The sequence below is a fragment of the Spinacia oleracea genome, chromosome 2 (assembly GCF_020520425.1).
Source record: "Spinacia oleracea cultivar Varoflay chromosome 2, BTI_SOV_V1, whole genome shotgun sequence".
Lineage (NCBI taxonomy): Eukaryota > Viridiplantae > Streptophyta > Magnoliopsida > Caryophyllales > Amaranthaceae > Spinacia > Spinacia oleracea.
The window spans coordinates 89,826,597-89,847,081 of record NC_079488.1 but is presented as its reverse complement, the minus strand read 5'-3'; the positions used below and the strand labels follow the sequence as shown (position 1 = coordinate 89,847,081).

The window sequence follows — 20,485 nt, the reverse complement described above, 5'->3', positions numbered from 1 at the left end:
TAACTATGAGGCAATTTACTTGTTTTAGAGAAGGTTTCAAACGTAAATAGAAAGCTCAACCAAAGTCTTTCAACAAAACGGGCACACATTGTGAATATAAATGTAATGGTGCAACTTTCTGTTAGTAAAATTGGGGTTTATGCTTGTGTTAGACATGTTATATATGGAGCATAATCATTATGTAATTGATGTAAATAGGAGGTAATGACTTAGCTAGGTCTCGGAGAGAGGTTACAAAGGAACAATTGGAAGTGATTACGTGTAATCCCCCGTAAATTTATAAATTTTATTAATATATTTTAACGTATATTATTTATATTTAAATAGAATTTATGAATTTTAAGTAATAAATATATAATTAACGTATATTTATTTTATTTTAAGTACGTTCTAAATATTTAACGATTTTAGAACTTTATTATATATTTAATGTATATTTAATTTTATTTAAATATATTCTAAATATTTTAACGGTTTGTGCAATCAAGAATAATTTTAGAATTTTAAGTTAAAAAGAATTTGAATTTAGAAAATCGATTGAATTTAGAAAACGATCTTATTTCGGTTTTGGATTCGAATCCTAAAATTAAACTCCTAATTCTAGCCCAATTGGCAAAGCCCAAATAATAAGACCCAAAACACTTTACTCCTTTCCTTCTCTTTCAATTCACGTAAAAAGCAAAAAAAAAAAAAAAAAACAAGAAACACCCAAAACCCTTTTCGTTCTCATCATTCACGTGAAGTTGCAAGCCCTCAACCTCTCAGCCGTTTTCTCTCCTCCTTCAGGTCGTTGCTCAGCCACCGGCCACTGTCACTTCAGGCCGGACCACCATCGTCCTCGTCGCCGGTAAATCTCTTATCTCGTTCGTCCTTCTTCTTCTCTCTTTGTTTCGTTTCTTGCTCTCCCCTTAACTTCTGTTTGTGTGTTCGACCAGCCTCCACTGACGCTGCTGTTGCGCTGCCTTGCTGCGCCGCTGCCTCCGTCGCCCACACCATCAGCCACCGCGTCTCAGTCAGGCCGGTGCTCCCCTTTTCCTCCCTCTCGTTTTTCTATTCTCTTTCGACCTCCTCCTTGCTTGCTGCACAAATCCACCTCGCCAACCACCAGCAACCACCGTGCGCAGCACCTGACCCGACCAGTGCCGCCGCCCAGTACCACCGCTGTCCCCGCCGTGCCCTAGTCACCGCCGGCCATCACTCCTCCTCTCCTTTGGTTATTTCCAAACCCTTAAAACTAATTAATGTTTTAATTACGTTTTAATAATTTAATTTATGTTCTTGAATTAAATTTATAATCTTTATGGTTTGAATATGATTTTCAGATTTGGTGTTGATATTATAAACTAATTATTTTCAGTTTTGGTTGATTAAAATATAAGTTAGGGTTTAATCATGTTTTATTAATTCGAATTATGTTTTCTTGAATTAAAGTTATAGTTTTTATGATTTAAATCATATATTTCAGATTATACGAATTATATAATAAAGTTACTAATTTTCAGATTATATTATATTGGTTAAATGAGTGCCTTTAAGTAGTAAAGTGTGACTTTTGAGGTTTTAATGGCTTTAAATCATAATAGAACGATTATATATTATTAAAGCTATTATTTTTATGATTCTAAGAATGTTAATTATGTTTTAGAGTAGTTTGAAATTAGTTATATTGCTGAAAATTTAAAGTACGATGTTTGCAAAGAGTTTTCAATGAATTTCAATCACTAATTCAATAATTATGATGCTAGGAAATCAAAGGTTTAAGTTTTGATATTGGGGAATGTTCTAAATATGTTTAGGATGCATTTAGAATGCTTTGTTATGGTTGCCAATGATTAGGAATTGATTTGGGTACGTTTCTTGATTATTTTAGGCGGAGAATTCTTTGTGGGTGACTTTTGAATTCGTTAAAGTGGCCTATCAGTTTGTTTACACAAGGTACGTACATACCGTGTGCTTGGATGTGTGTTGTATTGAGAATATGATGAATATATTTATGAACTTGTTTATGTTGGAATTTCATGTTCAATGTCGTTGAATTAATGCGTTGAGCGTAGAACTTTATTTATAAGAATTGAATCATGTTAGCATGGAATATTGATGCAAGCATGTTGGTTTTGTGGAACTTTATATTATTTAATATTGGTTTAGATCTTTATTGATCGTTGTTCCTCTTTAGATTTTCACTACTTTATAAGGGCCGAGGACCTTGTTTGGTGGTTGAACCTTATACCTAATAAAGGTTTTAAAATATGGATAAAGGAAGGATTAAAATAGTTGGAATTGGCTCTTGGTTGAATGTTGTGATCACTGGTTTAATTCAAAGATAAAAGAAGTTGTGTTTACTTGTTGAATATAATATTTATGTTTGATGAGTCATAACCAAGTATTAAAAGTTAAGTCATGTAAAGTGAGTAGCAATAGCTTTAGACTGTGCACGTCTAAAGTGACGGACAATCAGGAGTTGGGGTCATGGGTAGCCTATGGCTTTTTCTGGGGCCGGATTGATCACCGGTTCTATTTTTATTTAAAAGTCCCTCGATATCGCAGGTCATTGGGGTTTACGGAGTCGCGCCCGTACCTCGTCTTCCTTAGTGAAGAAGAAGAAGTTTCTAGTAGACAACTCAGTCCATTGACTATTTCAATTAAAATAATGTTAATGATACAAAGGTCTAGTTCAGTCAAGTATAGTCTTCAAGTCAATATATCTTGATTATCCTGCTTATGTTTTATTTAGTACCATGTTAGGATTGTTCGTTTAATAGAATCATGTTAGGATTATTATTGATTTAGTATGTAGTACTCAGCTTTGCTGATTACGTGCTTTTGCTTGTGCATGTTGATCATGGCTATGCCTTATTGATCCTGTGATGACCCAATCTTTGGTGAGCAGGCTCTAAGGATCAATAAGCATTGTCCATCTGCAGGTTTGAAGATGTTGCATCATTGGGATCGGGAATAGAGAGCTTGTATTTAGTTTTGATTTGCTAAGTTAACTTGGGTTTGTTAATTGGGACTTTAAACTTGTCGTACTAGTTATATTTCCTTATTTTCGTTGGATGATTTTTGGGATTAAATCTGTACTAGATTGTTTATAAACCTAAAGTTAGTTTTATGTTTTCCGCTGCAAAATTCTGAGTAAGCCGTTACGTTTTCACACGGGCGATAATGCCTTGATAATTCTCTACGTTTTATATTAAAAGATTATTTTAGAAAAGAGAGAATTGTCGGGGTGTTACAAAGTGGTATCAGAGCTAAGGTTTTACTTTAATAAATTTTTAGGCGCCTAACTATCTAGTTATTTAAAATAAATTTCTTAAAAAAATCGAGCTTCTACGTATTATAGTGTTCAAAAATTGGTACTTTTTTTTGGGGGGCCGATTTCCTTTTATCTTGTTTGAAAGTATACGATATTCCTTATTTACGTTCGAAATCAGATTATTTTTTCAAGTTAAAGTGATACTTTCGACATTTTTATTTTTCTTATTATTTCTTATTCAAACAAATACATAAAAATAATATGAATACATTTTTTTTTTTTTTAAAAAAAAAAAAATGGAGTTCAATTTTTTTAAAGTTGTTTCAAGAGTTAGAATTCGTTAATTAGGAAATATAAATCTTTTCGAATTAATAACTTTATTCTCGAATTTATTCGCTATGCATTTTCTTAACTTATTTCACTTTATTTATTTTATATTTTATTTATGTTATTATTCTATGTTATAATTTTATTATATTTTCGTTCTTTTATTTCGTTATATAAATGATCCTAATGCTTTAGTTTATGAGAGATGGGTAGTATAAGAAGGGCATATAAGATAGAATTATATGTGCATTAGTAGCTAGTCAATGATAAGAAATTGATTGTTATGTATGTGCATGTGCTAATTGTGTAAGTGTTACATTTACATGTGCATAAAGAATTGTTTGATTCCACATAACTTATTGATTATTGAACCTTGTTTATGTTTTGGCTGGAAAATCGTTAGTGAGACCTTGAATTGTTTATTTCAGGAATAAAATGTTTCTTTCCAAGTATACCAACATAGGATCCTTCGAGAAACTTGATATAGAAACCCCTGATATTTACGTGAAGAAAATTGTGTTTGGATGTGAATATTATGCTAAAGTTCAAGGGCAACCTATCTTAATGAGAAAGGATATCATAGCAGCCACTATCATTAATTGCTTACCTAACAAATTTCCATACCTAGAACTCAAGGAAAAGTTTAAAGACATGCATTCTGATAATGGAACTCCAAACTTGGCTAAGTATGGAACTTGGGATGGTAGATGGAAATATGATTCAGAAATTCTGACCACCATTATTGAAGCGGCAGAAAGTGGGTTTAGAGACGGTAAAATTGTAGGGAGTCATGTTGGGGATTCAGTTACAGAAGAACCTATGGGAATAAGTGTAAATAATGACCTAGAGGAAAATGATGTAGCTGTGGAAAATGAGAATGTAGGTGTTGAGGCAGAGAATCCTAACCCAGCGGCTCATGAGCCAACCATTGAGATCTCTAGTGATTCGGATGCAGAGCTCGAAAGTGAACAGGAGACGACAAGTGAGCCTAATCAAGATGAAGACATGGGTGAAGATGCAAACCCTGGGGAAGACCCCGATGAAGACCCTGAAGAAGAGTTTGATGATCTTGAGATCTAAATTTCACTCCGCAAGTTTCAGGAGCAATGGATAGGCAAGAGGCCACAAATATTTTGAAGTCATAAATAGTTAATTAGCTCTTTTATGTTTTAAAGAATAAGTAGCAAAGCTACAACCGTTTAAGGTTTAAGTTTATTGAAGTTTGAAATATTCTTTATTATTTTCAAGGATGTAATAAACCTCTATGGAGTTAGCAATAAAAGTTAAAGTTTTCAAGGAATTGTTCTTTATTCTATTTTGAGGATTCCATAATACCCCAACCTCTAGGTAGTACGTCGTGGATTAATCTTCCTATTGGTTGCATACTCAGTGTGAATTGTGGATCAATTCAATTGCCACAAAAATATTAAATGATTTGAGTACATAAAGGAAGTGAGGGCCAATCTAGACCCTCATGACCAATATGATTCAAAATGTTATGCCTTATGTGTAGTGTGTAAATGTCTTTCGTGAATTATTGAGGATGATTATTTTTCAATGATTATTGCATCTTGTAGACGATCGTTGCACCTTCGTAAACGATTGTCGTGCCTTCGTAAATGATGTGTATTAATGTGAACATTGTTGGTTGAGGCGATCTTTATGGTCATTTCAAGTATTAAATTGTATGGGATAACGTAAGTGATGTTTCAAACCTAAAGTAGAATATACTAATTGCAGGTCGCATTCTACAATGGCCAACAACAATGATCTAGCTGCTGCGATTCGCCTCTTGGCGGAAAAGCTAACCCAAGAGAGAACTGAGCGCCCCGACTCTGCAGGGGAAATGTTTGAAAGACTTTCTAAGGTTAAGCCACCGTATTTCAAGGGGCAAGCCGACCCAACCTTCCTGGAAAACTGGATTAGGGAGTTTGAGAAACTATTTGAGGCTGTGAGTTGCCCTGGGAGTATGAGAGTAAGTCAAGCTGTCCTTTACCTGAAAGATGAGGCTGACCTTTGGTGGAAGGAAAATGGAACTAGACTAAGTGCTGCTGAGGGATTCAATTGGGATTCATTTATTGTTGCATTGAGGGGGAAGTTTTATCCTCCTTTTATGAGAAAGCAGAAAGCGCAGGAGTTCATCAACCTTAGGATGGGGAATATGACTATTGCTGAATACTATAGCAAGTTTATAGCTTTATCGAGGTTTGCACCTGAAGTGGTAGTTACTGAGGAGCTAAAGGCTCAAAGGTTTGAGCAAGGACTGACTGATGAAATTCAATTGGGATTAGGTGGAGAAACTTTTACATCCTTAGACATAGTGTACGGGAGAGCTGCTCATATTTATGGTCTGCAGTCTAGAAGGGAAAAGAAAACTGTGGTAATTGGGGAAAAGAGGAAAGATTTTAATGCTGGGGGTAACCAAGAAAACTTTAAAAGGAATAGAAACGGAAATGGGAATGGAAATGGAAATTTCCATGGAGGAAACAATCAGGGGCACCACAATAACTCGAACCCGTCTGAGAGAGTGCATCATTGCAAGATGTGCAGTAACAATCACCCTGGTAAGAACTGCAAAGGAGAATTAGTGACCTGCAATTATTGTCAGAAAAGGGGACATAGGGAGTATGAGTGCTTCACTAAGCACAGAAAGGAACAAAATAGTAATGGAGGTGGAAACCAAGTGAAGTTTAACCAGTCTGGAGGTCAAAATTCAAAGCCTGGAGGGGCACAAAACAATCAAGAGAACTATAATAAGCCTGCAAATGATAACAACAACCCGAATAAGGCTCCAGGAAAGTTGTACATGATGAATCAGAATGAGGATGAACGATCTGCCGATATAGATTCTGGTACTTTTCTATTAACTTCGTGCTAGTTAAAACATTATTTGATTCGGTAGAAACTTATTATTTCGTTTTGTCATTTGTTATTAAGAGTCTAAAGTTAGTAGTTTTAGTGATATAGGAATTTTGAGGATAGAATTCGTCAAAAGAGAATTTTGGTTAGTTATTCCCTGAGGTGAGTTACGAGGGCGTAACTCGTTTTCTTTAAGGGGGGTAGAATGCGATAGAAATTCGCGCCTTTTACCTATTTTGTGGCATTTTTGTGCTTATTTTAGCAAATTTTACAAGTTGATGCAAAGCAAATAGATTCTCCGCATAAGAAAAGGTGTTCATGAGTAACACAAATAGCTTTGAGTTGGCAAAAGAGTGCACGTAGGTGGCACAAGTACTTCTCTAGTAAGAATAAGTTAAAAGTTTTGGGGAAAATGTGGGAAATTTCGTGTCAAGTTTCGGGATGAAACTTCTTTTAAGAGGAGTAGATTGTAATCCCCCGTAAATTTATAAATTTTATTAATATATTTTAACGTATATTATTTATATTTAAATAGAATTTATGAATTTTAAGTAATAAATATATAATTAACGTATATTTATTTTATTTTAAGTACGTTCTAAATATTTAACGATTTAAGAACTTTATTATATATTTAATGTATATTTAATTTTATTTAAATATATTCTAAATATTTTAACGGTTTGTGCAATCAAGAATAATTTTAGAATTTTAAGTTAAAAAAAAATTGAATTTAGAAAATCGATTGAATTTAGAAAACGATCTTATGATTCGAATCCTAAAATTAAACTCCTAATTCTAGCCCAATTGACAAAGCCCAAATAATAAGACCCAAAACACTTTACTCCTTTCCTTCTCTTTCAATTCACGTAAAAAGCAAAAAAAAAAAAAAGAAACAAGAAACACCCAAAACCCTTTTCGTTCTCATCATTCACGTGAAGTTGCAAGCCCTCAACCTCTCAGCCGTTTTCTCTCCTCCTTCACGTCGTTGCTCAGCCACCGGCCACTGTCACTTCAGGCCGGACCACCATCGTCCTCGCCGCCGGTAAATCTCTTATCTCGTTCGTCCTTCTTCTTCTCTCTTTGTTTCGTTTCTTGCTCTCCCCTTAACTTCTGTTTGTGTGTTCGACCAGCCTCCACTGACGCTGCTGTTGCGCTGCCTTGCTGCGCCGCTGCCTCCGTCGCCCACACCATCAGCCACCGCGTCTCAGTCAGGCCGGTGCTCCCCTTTTCCTCCCTCTCGTTTTTCTATTCTCTTTCGACCTCCTCCTTGCTTGCTGCACAAGTCCACCTCGCCAACCACCAGCAACCACCGTGCGCAGCACCTGACCCGACCAGTGCCGCCGCCCAGTACCACCGCTGTCCCCGCCGTGCCCTAGTCACCGCCGGCCATCACTCCTCCTCTCCTTTGGTTATTTCCAAACCCTTAAAACTAATTAATGTTTTAATTACGTTTTAATAATTTAATTTATGTTCTTGAATTAAATTTATAATCTTTATGGTTTGAATATGATTTTCAGATTTGGTGTTGATATTATAAACTAATTATTTTCAGTTTTGGTTGATTAAAATATAAGTTAGGGTTTAATCATGTTTTATTAATTCGAATTATGTTTTCTTGAATTAAAGTTATAGTTTTTATGATTTAAATTATATATTTCAGATTATACGAATTATATAATAAAGTTACTAATTTTCAGATTATATTATATTGGTTAAATGAGTGCCTTTAAGTAGTAAAGTGTGACTTTTGAGGTTTTAATGGCTTTAAATCATAATAGAACGATTATATATTATTAAAGCTATTATTTTTATGATTCTAAGAATGTTAATTATGTTTTAGAGTAGTTTGAAATTAGTTATATTGCTGAAAATTTAAAGTACGATGTTTGCAAAGAGTTTTCAATGAATTTCAATCACTAATTCAATAATTATGATGCTAGGAAATCAAAGGTTTAAGTTTTGATATTGGGGAATGTTCTAAATATGTTTAGGATGCATTTAGAATGCTTTGTTATGGTTGCCAATGATTAGGAATTGATTTGGGTACGTTTCTTGATTATTTTAGGCGGAGAATTCTTTGTGGGTGACTTTTGAATTCGTTAAAGTGGCCTATCAGTTTGTTTACACAAGGTACGTACATACCGTGTGCTTGGATGTGTGTTGTATTGAGAATATGATGAATATATTTATGAACTTGTTTATGTTGGAATTTCATGTTCAATGTCGTTGAATTAATGCGTTGAGCGTAGAACTTTATTTATAAGAATTGAATCATGTTAGCATGGAATATTGATGCAAGCATGTTGGTTTTGTGGAACTTTATATTATTTAATATTGGTTTAGATCTTTATTGATCGTTGTTCCTCTTTAGATTTTCACTACTTTATAAGGGCCGAGGACCTTGTTTGGTGGTTGAACCTTATACCTAATAAAGGTTTTAAAATATGGATAAAGGAAGGATTAAAATAGTTGGAATTGGCTCTTGGTTGAATGTTGTGATCACTGGTTTAATTCAAAGATAAAAGAAGTTGTGTTTACTTGTTGAATATAATATTTATGTTTGATGAGTCATAACCAAGTATTAAAAGTTAAGTCATGTAAAGTGAGTAGCAATAGCTTTAGACTATGCACGTCTAAAGTGACGGACAATCAGGAGTTGGGGTCATGGGTAGCCTATGGCTTTTTCTGGGGCCGGATTGATCACCGGTTCTATTTTTATTTAAAAGTCCCTCGATATCGCAGGTCATTGGGGTTTACGGAGTCGCGCCCGTACCTCGTCTTCCTTAGTGAAGAAGAAGAAGTTTCTAGTAGACAACTCAGTCCATTGACTATTTCAATTAAAATAATGTTAATGATACAAAGGTCTAGTTCAGTCAAGTATAGTCTTCAAGTCAATATATCTTGATTATCCTGCTTATGTTTTATTTAGTACCATGTTAGGATTGTTCGTTTAATAGAATCATGTTAGGATTATTATTGATTTAGTATGTAGTACTCAGCTTTGCTGATTACGTGCTTTTGCTTGTGCATGTTGATCATGGCTATGCCTTATTGATCCTGTGATGACCCAATCTTTGGTGAGCAGGCTCTAAGGATCAATAAGCATTGTCCATCTGCAGGTTTGAAGATGTTGCATCATTGGGATCGGGAATAGAGAGCTTGTATTTAGTTTTGATTTGCTAAGTTAACTTGGGTTTGTTAATTGGGACTTTAAACTTGTCGTACTAGTTATATTTCCTTATTTTCGTTGGATGATTTTTGGGATTAAATCTGTAATAGATTGTTTATAAACCTAAAGTTAGTTTTATGTTTTCCGCTGCAAAATTCTGAGTAAGCCGTTACGTTTTCACACGGGCGATAATGCCTTGATAATTCTCTACGTTTTATATTAAAAGATTATTTTAGAAAAGAGAGAATTGTCGGGGTGTTACAACGACTTTAAAGGATAATGGAATTCCTATTGGTCATGTTATTCGTCTTTTAAAGAATGAGGCTGGTGATTATTCTTTTCTTGATTTTGTTCTTTGGGATGCTTACAATGTTGTTTCAAAGGAAAAGAGATAGAAGCTTGGAGGTCTTGATACTAAGAGGTCGATAAGTATGTTTTCGTAAAGGCAAGCTAAATAATCTAATTTGTATTGTGACTCATAGGGGCACGAGCAAGCGTCTGATTCTGAAAAGGGTTCTCTTGCCTATTGACGACAAGAGCGAGGGACGAGGGTTGACCGGGACGCTTGTGTGCGCACAACAGGTATAAGCGAGACCAGTGACGAGAATTTATCTGTTTGTGGGACTTTGTAGGATTTGGGATGCTTTAGAGCAAGCGGTAGCACAATATCTATAAAGGCCTACCACAAAACATAAGCAATAAAGCGATGACAACAATTGGTGAGAAGTAGGAATTCATTCATTCATACCCCTCATAGAGGTTTATTTGGATTAGCTACAAACTACCAGTGAACACTTGATTGACATTAACATAATAATTCTATCTATAGCCTAGAAAACTATTAGAAAGATCATAGAAAGCACTAGATAAGCAAAATACAAATAAAGGGATGTTGGATTCTAACATCCTCCCCCACTTAAGCTGTCGACGACCTCGTCGACTTACAAGAATTACAATGGATAAAAGAAAAAGCTCATATTCTAAACTCTGTAGTCTTTTCTGCACTGTTGGTTGATGGCGGTTGCTGGAGTCTTCCTTGATCTTCTTGTCTCTTGGTAGCTTGTCTTGTTTCTGTTGGAGCTAGTCTTGTTGATTTGGGTTTGATTCTTCTTGTGAATCCAAGTCTTCCTTGATTATTGTTTCTTTCTCGTAGCAACTTGGCCCGAACTAGCATCTTTATTCTTGTATCTGTTGCGAGGTTGTGTCTGAGATGTCGCCTTTCTTTATTATTATTATTATTATTATTATTATTGTTATTATTATTATTATTATTATTATTATTATTATTTTTATTATTGTTATTATTATTATTATTATTATCCATCAGTTCCGGAAATATCGCACCATGGTTGACTTTTACTCCTCTAATCATCACTTTGACTCTTAATATCTCAAATCGTGTTCAAGTAAAAATTATAAAAAAAATATTTAGAAAATATACATCGATATGAATCTAACATGACCACACATGACTAAAATTTCCTTACGTTCGAATCACAAAAAATGGCCAAAGTCGTAATGTGAATAGTGTAAGATACAAATGGTGCGATATTTCTGGAACGGGAAAGTATTACTATTATATATTATTATTTATATATAACTTATTATTTAATATACATTTTTTAATTAGTAATTAGTAGAATTAATAATTATCTTTTATTATTAATATTTAGTAATTAATTATTAATTATTTACTATTTTTATTTACTATTTATTGTTTATTGTTTATTATTTATATTATTTATTATTTATTTCAAATGCACTAATATTCAGTTAAGTTCAGCTAATTTGAGTTTAATTCAGTTGATCTGGTGCAGATTGCATTTAGACAATTTTCTTTCTTGGTGATCAAAGTTTTAGACAATCATTAGCATCTTGAAATCAATGTTTTTAGGGAAATGTGCACTTTTGGAATCGGCTTTCGGGTTTGCTGGTGATACTCGATTTTGGTGGGTCGACGCTCCAACGGGATGCTCGATCTTGTGGATCGGCACCCGAAAAGGCTTTGCCTTATATGATTTTGAGTGAAAAACGTGCCTTAGAGATTGACCGTGGTATCCGCTTCGTGAGTTTGTACTTAGATTTTTAAATTGGGTTTGGAATTGGACTTTGAACCGAGGTCCGGGATTGAAACAGACTCGGGAATTGAACTTTTGGAAGATTGAAGTGAATTTTGGATTTTGAAAGTTGCAATTGAGATTGGAATATGCTCATTGTATCTTGCAATTGGTGCTTTCGCTCGGAGTTGCTCCAACTTTAAGTTAGACCGATGTTATTGTCATCGGCTCTAAAGGGAGACACAAATTAGTTGTCTACACATATACTTCTTGTTTACGAGTTCCAATAAATGGTCCCTCATTATAGTATGAACAAAGAAAATGGCATTGTAACACCCCGACAATTCCTTTTTTCTAAAATAACCCTTTTTATAAATATAGCTATAGAGAATTATCAAAGCATTATCGCCCGTGTGAAAACGTAACGGCTTATTCAGAATTTTGCAGCGGAAAACATAAAACTAATTTTTAGGTTTATAAATAATCGATTACATATTAAGTCCAAAACCCACTTAACGGAAATAAGGAAATACGAATAGTACGACAAATTTCAAGTCCAAATTAACAAACCACATCACTTAACAAAACAAATATAACTACAAGCTCTCTAATCCCGATCCCAATGATGCATCATCTTCAAACCTGTAGATGGGCAACGCTTATTGATCCTTAGAGACTGCTCACCAAAGATGGGTCATCACAGGATCAATAAGGCATAGCCATGATCAACACACACAAACAAAGCACGTAATCAGCAAAGCTGAGTACTACATACTAAAACAATAATAATCCTAACATGATACTATTAAACATAAATAAGGGCAGACAAAACATGATAATTTGACGACCATACTTGACTAGACTAGGCTAGACTGGACTAGACTTTTATAACAATAATATTATTTTAATTGAAATAGGAAATGGACCGAGTTTTCTAGCTAGAGGCTTCACTAAGGAAGACGAGGTACGGGCGCGACTCCGTAACCTCAGTGACCTGCGATATCGAGGAACGTTTGGATAAAAAATAGGACACGGTGATCAATCCGGTCCGAGATAAAGGCCATGGGCTACCACCATGAACCCCAACTCCTGTTTGTCCGTCACTTTAGACGTGCAAAGTCTAAAGCTATTGCTACTCAGTTTCACTTTACATGATTTACAAATTGAAACCCTGTTATGACTCAACAATCACATAAGGCATACAATCCACATTTATTCACAACTGTTTTTATCTTGGAATTAAGTAAGTGATCGCAAAGGTATCAAACAAGACTCATTCCAATTAACTCCAACCTTTCCTTTAATACTGATCAACCCCTCTATATGGGTATAAGGTTTCAACTTACTGAACAAGGTCCTCGGCCCTCATAAAGTAGTGAAAAGCTAAAGGGAACAACAATCAACCGATCTGAATCAATATATACAAAGTAATCTAGTGTTCCCAATCAAACATGTTTGCATCAATCATCCAAACTAACATGTTATAATTCTCATAATGCAATCTAGGTTCAATATGTCCGTCCAACAGTATTAAACATGCAATTTCAACATAACCAAGTTCGTCAATAATATCAACATAACCAAGTTCAACAACAATCTCAACACAACCAAGTTCACCAACAAATTCAACATGGTTTCAACAATTAGCACACATTCCAAGCACACAGGTATGTACGTACCTTGTGTAAACAAACTGATAGGCCACTTTAACACTTTCAAAAGTCGCCTAAAGAGAATTCTCCGCCTAAAACAACCAACAAGTATTCCCAATCAACTTCTAATCACTCACAACAATAACAAAGCATTCTAAATACATCCTAAACATATTTAGAACATTCCCTAACATTAAAACTTGAACATTTGATTTCCTAGCATCATAATTATTGAATTAATTATTGAAATTCGTTGAAAACTCTTCGCAAACATTATACTTTAAAATTTTCAGCAATAAAACTTGTTTACAAACTTCACCAAGACCAATTAACGTTCTTAGAACGTTGAAACAATCAATTTCAAAATCCCTAATCACCCCACTATGATTTCCAACCATTAAAGATTTAAAATTCAAGATTCAAATAATTAAAATCGTTATTTCAATGCATTTATATAATCTGAAAATTAAATTTATTACTTAAACAAAATATATAAATCCGAAAATTCTAATTTAATTACAAAAATTCTAAATTCAATACAATTAAAACATAACTTAAATCGGTAACAAAAAAAAATTAGAATATTTTATTAAATTACTTAGAGTATAAGAAACAACCAAAAGGAGAGGAGAGAAGTAGGCAGGGCGGCGGCGCACAACGCGGCAGCGACGGACTGAGCTCGGAGCACGGCTGGCCGGTGGCGCAGCGGTGGTTACTCGCGGCTGCGAATGACTTGTGCGTGCAGAATAGGGCAAACGAAGAGGAGGGCTTCGAGAGCGTGAGGGAAAACAAGAGGAGCGTTGGCTGGTGTCGGTTGGTCGGCGGAGGCGACGTGGTAGTGCATCACTGGTGGTCGTCGCGGCCGGTTTTGCTAGTGGTTATGGCTGCGCTACAGACAGAATCAAGAGTGAAGGGGAGAGATAAAACAAAAAGATAAAGGAAGAACAAGAGGAGGAGGAGGAGAAGGTTACTAGCGGTACAGAGGCAGAGAGGGACGACAGAAGAGAGAAGTGCCGGCGGTGGTGGCGGCTGGGCAGCCGCACCAATGGAGGTAGGGTATGGGTTCTTGTTTTACGTGAAAGTGAAGGAGGAGGAGAGGTTTTGGTGTTTTGAGGATTTCACGTGAAATTGTAACAAGGGTGAAATTATGGGTTTATTTATTTGGGCCTTTATAATTTGGGCTAGAACTAGGATATTGTTTGTTTGAACTCGAAACGGTTAGGATTGCTTTTCCAAATTCAATCGAACGTATTTTCGTAATTCGAATTCTTTTCAACGTAAAATTCTAAAATTATTTTTGATTTCATAAACCGTTAAAATACTTAAAATGTAATTAAATAAAATAAATAAACGTTAATTGTATACTTATTACTAAAATTCGTAAATTCTATTTAAAATATAAATAACTATACGTTAAAATATATTAATAAAATTTATAAATTTACGGGGGATTACAATCTACCCCTCTTAAAAGAAGTTTCGTCCCGAAACTTGACACTGAAATTCACACCTTTTTCAAGAGTTTTCAACTTATTCATACTAAAGAAGTACTTGTGCCACTCATGTGCGCTCTTTTGCCAACTTAAAGTTGTTTGTGTTACTCATGAACACACTTTTCTTATGCAGAGAATCTAATTACTTGCATCAACATGTATAATTTGCAAAATAATGAGCCTAAAATGCATAAAAATAGGTAAATAGCGCGAATTTCTATCGCATTCTACCCCTTAAAGAAAACGAGTTACGCCCTCGTAACTCATCCCAGGGAATAACTTTGGATATTTCTACTTCAACGAATCATGCCCCCAATGCTATATTTCCACTAAAATCGTAGCAAGTGGGATTTCTACACTTCTTTCCGCACAATGCCTCAACAGGTTCCATCTTAAAGCTCGCATAGTAACTATTGTTGCAAGAAATTCAATCACTCTAGTTGGTCTTCCCAATTACCCTTAAAGTTAATAACACATGATCTCAACATATATTTTGTAGTAATCTCAGTCTGTTTATCGGTTGCAGGGTGGAAAGAAATACTCATTTCAATGTCGTTCCCAAGATTCACTAGACCTTTTTGCCAAAATTTCAGACTTTTATGGTCGGTAAGGATCTCAAATGTTGCCCCATAAAGATAATGTCTCCAAATCATTCAAAGCGAACGCACTAGCAGCTAGCTTTAGGTCATGGGTAGGGTAATTGGTTTCATAAAGTTTCAATTGACACGACAACAGGTGCGGAGGTCAAACATTCCTTTAAAATCTGGAAAGCTTCTTCACATTTCTCACTCCACTTGAATTTCGATTCCTTTTTCAACAAGTTGGTCACTGGTTTTGCTTTCTTCGAAAAGTCTTTCACAACCTCCTATAATAGTCATTTAGGCTTAGAAAACTTCAAATATCGGGCACGTTCTTAGGAGTAGGTCACTCACTCACAGCTTGAATCTTAGCAGGATCTACAGAAACTCCTTCTGTTCAACTTTTCCTTGTTACCGAACCTCATTACGGTTTTCATGGGTGTATAACTTTTGGGCTTAACTCTTAGCTCTTGCACCAATTCATGTATTTCTTTTCATCTTTTCCAGACAACAAATGATTTCTAACGATCCTGGACCACTCAAATCTTCTCTTAAATTTATTCCCTTACGTAACATAGTTCTCAATCAATTTAGTCCTTCACTTTTCCGTCGGTGTCACTTATACACATATCACTTCAAGATTTGTATACTTCATTTAATAAAACTAGATTCTTTCTAAGCGTCTCCAAGTAATCCTCAAGTGTTTGTCATGCTCTTTCTCATTCCTTGAATAAATCGGGATATCATCAATAACATAATAACGAACTTAATTCGGAATTCGTAGAAAATCTCATTCATCAAATCCATAATTAATGCAGGTGCATTGGTTAACCCAAAAGACGTTACTCTAAACCCTTAATGACAACAACGAATCCTAATGAGGTCTTAAGTATATTCTTATCAGCTACTCTCAATCGGTGGTCATTTAAACCCAAATCAGTCTCCGAGAACACACTCGCCCAATGCAATTGGTCCAATATGTCATCTATTCTAGGCAAGGGATACTTGTTCTTAATGGTGTTTAGCTCCCTAAAATCGATGCATAATTCCATACTCTTATCTTTATCCTTAACAAACAACACCTGAGCTCCCCACGGTGATGTACTAGGCTCTAAAATAACCCTTATCGAACAACTCTTGCAACTGTGTCTTCAATTCGTTCATTTCAGGAAGTGTCATTCTATATGGTGCTTTGGATATAGGTGCCGTTTTAGGATTTAACTCTATAATGAACTCAAGGGCTCTAGCAGGTGACATACTCGCAATTCCACTCGTAGACACATAAATGAATCCAATCACAATGGGAACATTCTCGATTTTCACTCCAACTTCTTTACTCACCTCTAACACACTACAGAAAAATAGTTCACACTCTCTATTCATCAATTTCCTCACTTGCATTACAGAAATCACTAAAGGTTCTTGGACTTCTCAAAACATCCCCATGAGGTCAACCTTCCCATAGGGTTCCTTAAACTTACTTTCGGAATTTCACAATCTACCTTAGCCTTGTAAAAACTTGGCCAATTCATTCCCAGAATTACATCTAGGTTTCCCATTAAACTCTATCAAGTCAGAAAGAAAACGCAATCTTTTATCTTCAAAGGAAAGTTCTTAAATAACTTGGTACACCTTAAGGTTACACCAGTAGGTATACTAACAGGTAAATCAATCACCTCAAAATCTACTAACTTCAGACTCTTAATACGAGATGAAGAAACAAAAGAATAAGCTTTCCCCGAATCAAATAACTTTCTAACTAGCACGGAGTTAATAGAAAAGTAACAGAAACTAAGTCAGCAGGTCGTTCAGCTTCATTTCGACTTATCACATGCAGTTTACCCGGGGCCTTGTGATGGTTGTTATTGCACATCTTACAGTGATACACTCTCTCAGATTGGTTCCTATTGTTGTGGTTATTTCCCTGGTTGTTCCTTCCTTGAAAATTTCTATTTCTATTTCCATTCCCATTGATATTCTCATTCATATTCCTCTTGAAATTCCTTTGGTTTTCTCCAGCATTAAACTCTTTTATTTTCTCCCCAACAACAATTTTCTTGTCCCTTTTGGACTACATGCCATAAATATGAGCAACTCTCCCATACACAATATCTAAAGACACAAAGGTTTCCCCACCTAATCCTAAGGTGGTCTTGCTATAAGTCTGCATAGTATTCAGGTATGGTCGTGCTCCCCATACTAAGGTTTATGAATTCCTAAACTTTTTGCTTTCTCATAAAAGGTAGGGTAAAACTTTCCCTTAAGGCAGTAACAATTGAATCCTAATTGAATATCTCAGCAGCGCTAAGCCTAACTCTATTCTCTCTCCACCATAAATCAGCTTCATCTTTCAAATACATGACAACTTGACCCCCTCTCATATTCTCAGGACAGTTCACAACCCCAAACGATTTCTCAAACTCTCCAACCCGGTTTTCTAAAAAGGTAGGGTAAGCTTTTCCGCCAAGAAGCGAATAACAGCAGTTAGGTCATTATTGTTGGTCATCCTAGAGCGCAACTTGGAAGTAATATGGAATTCTCAAAATGAAAAGAATACTTTAACTTTTATTACTAACTCTATAGAGGTTTATTAGATCCTCGAAAGGAATAAAGAACAACTCAAACTTCTATTGCTTTAACTTTAAACTGTTGTAGTTTTGCTACTTATTCCCCAAAACGTAAAAGAACTAACTAACTATTACAACTTCAAATGTTTAAGGCATCTTGTTTATCTGTTCTTTCCTTGGAAATTTGTGAAGTGAAATCTAGATCCTCAGTATTCGTCGATTTTCTCGAAGGATCCTATGTTGGTGCACTTGGAAAGAAGCATTTTATTCATGAAACAAACAACTTAAGATCTTACTAACGATTTCCCAACCAAAGCATAATCAGAATTTAATAAAACAATAAGTTTGGTGGAATCAAACAATTTCTATGCACATTTACATGCAACACTTAAACATTTAACACATGCGCATAGCAATTAACTTCTTATGCTAACAATTTACTACTAATGCACATATAATTCTATCCTATATGCCCTTTCCTATATTACCCATCTCTCATACACTAAAGCATTGGAATAATTTAAATAACTTTGTAACACCCCGACAATTCCCTTTTTCTAAAATAACCCTTTTTATAAATATAGCTATAGAGAATTATCAAAGTATTATCGCCCGTGTGAAAACGTAACGGCTTATTCAGAATTTTGCAGCGGAAAACATAAAACTAATTTATAGGTTTATAAATAATCGATTACATATTAAGTCCAAAACCCACTTGTAGGACCTGATTCTCGACCGACTATTATTTACCTTGAGAATCCTACATGAGAGTCTGTTCAGACTGTTTATAAAAGGTTTAGAGTCGCCACCCTATTTTTATCCGAACAGGGAACGGATTTTGTAAAACCATTTATGAAAAAGTTTAGAGAAAGCAATTTCGAAAATGATTAATAACTCCATAAAATAAAGGCATTTTCCTCTTTGAAACTGATCTTTTGAAATCAAAAATTCGGGTTCGGGGTCTAGGTTAAGAGAATCGAACGTCTAGAACTCGGCTTCTCTTCTATTCTAAAGAATAGGCTCTTACTCTGACTTAATATCTAGTTGATTTGATATATGGCTATTTAGGAATTTAGATTAAATACACATAGCACGTTGTCATACACATGCAAGCATACTAAAAAAGGTTTCATTAAGCCAAAATAAAATTATCAACGCATGATAGGTTTGAGCATTGAAGTTGCGCTACGTACCGATCATCATGGGATTCGAATCCACTCTCGGATCAAAACTATCGTAGTTCGGACTAATGTCTCACTTTAAATGGCCAATTCCACTTGGGTTCGGGGATAATGATATTGGGTTTTATTTTGCTTGGGCTAAGGTTTATGTGATCCTTAATCAATTCGCTTTAAGAATCAAAATGATCCACTTAGGGTTGAGGAAATCACACTGATTAGTGATTACCATAAAGGTCTTCTAAATAAGACGGTTTCAACAAAAATGTGCACCCTGGTTGGCGGCTTGAATGGATCAAAATGGTTTTTTGTAGTAAATTCTTAGGGATTCTCTTCGATAATTGTATTTTGAGCAAATTCCAATCATGACAGTAATTGAGGGATTATTTTTGGTTTTGTGTTTGGGCTAATGGAATTGACCAAACAAAGTAAGACATCCGTCTAGGCCTCATCTCCAAATAAAAGGGACAATCGACTATTAAATCATATATGATTATGATTTAATCCACCGGAATTTTATAGTGAATAAGGGTTTTTGATGGAAATGGATTATCTCAATACCTTATATGATCGATAAGTCAACCTAACACCTCAAATTTGAAATAAGGCCATTATCACGCGTTAAAATGCATTATGACTTAATTGATCAAGCAAGCAAAATGTTTCACACTCCATACATTGACAAGATTAAATTCGGCAAAAATAAACTTGATATTGTGCACAAAACTGATTAAATTGCATATTTATTATTAGGGGGTTGAGTAAAGTTGTTTTATAACATTTTTGCTAACTGTTACACAATTTAAAGATTTGAAAAAGCTTTCTTTACTTTTTCTAAAGTCATCTCTGTTATCTATAAACTCTTACAAGATTTAAAAGTCTTAACGTTTCTTCACTTGTTTCTGAAGTCATCTCTGTTATTTATAAGCTCCTACAAGATCTCAGTTTCACTTTACATGATTTACAAATTGAAACCCTGTTATGACTCAACAATCACATAAGGCATACAATCCACATTTATTCGATCACAACTGTTTTTATCTTGGAATTAAGTAAGTGATCACAAAGGTATCAAACAAGACTCATTCCAATTAACTCCAACATTTCCTTTAATATGGATCAACCCCTCTATATGGGTAAAAGGTTTCAACTTACTGAACAAGGTCCTCGGCCCTCATAAAGTAGTGAAAAGCTAAAGGGAACAACAATCAACCGATCTGAATCAATATATACAAAGTAATCTAGTGTTCCCAATCAAACATGTTTGCATCAATCATCCATACTAAAATGTTATAATTCTCATAATGCAATCTAGGTTCAATATGTCCGTCCAATAGTATTAAACA

The 20,485-nt window shown here is 34.9% G+C and overlaps 1 long non-coding RNA gene across 1 annotated transcript; it reads right to left on the bottom strand.

Moving 5' to 3' along the window:
• Positions 1–12,072: 12,072 nt before the first annotated feature.
• On the bottom strand, positions 12,073–19,894 carry LOC130467072 (uncharacterized). Its single transcript, XR_008927237.1, has 2 exons — positions 13,351–19,894; positions 12,073–12,347 (listed from the first exon to the last, which is right to left on the bottom strand). It is a non-coding gene; the product is annotated as an uncharacterized lncRNA (long non-coding RNA).
• Between the last annotated feature and the right edge of the window lie 591 nt (positions 19,895–20,485).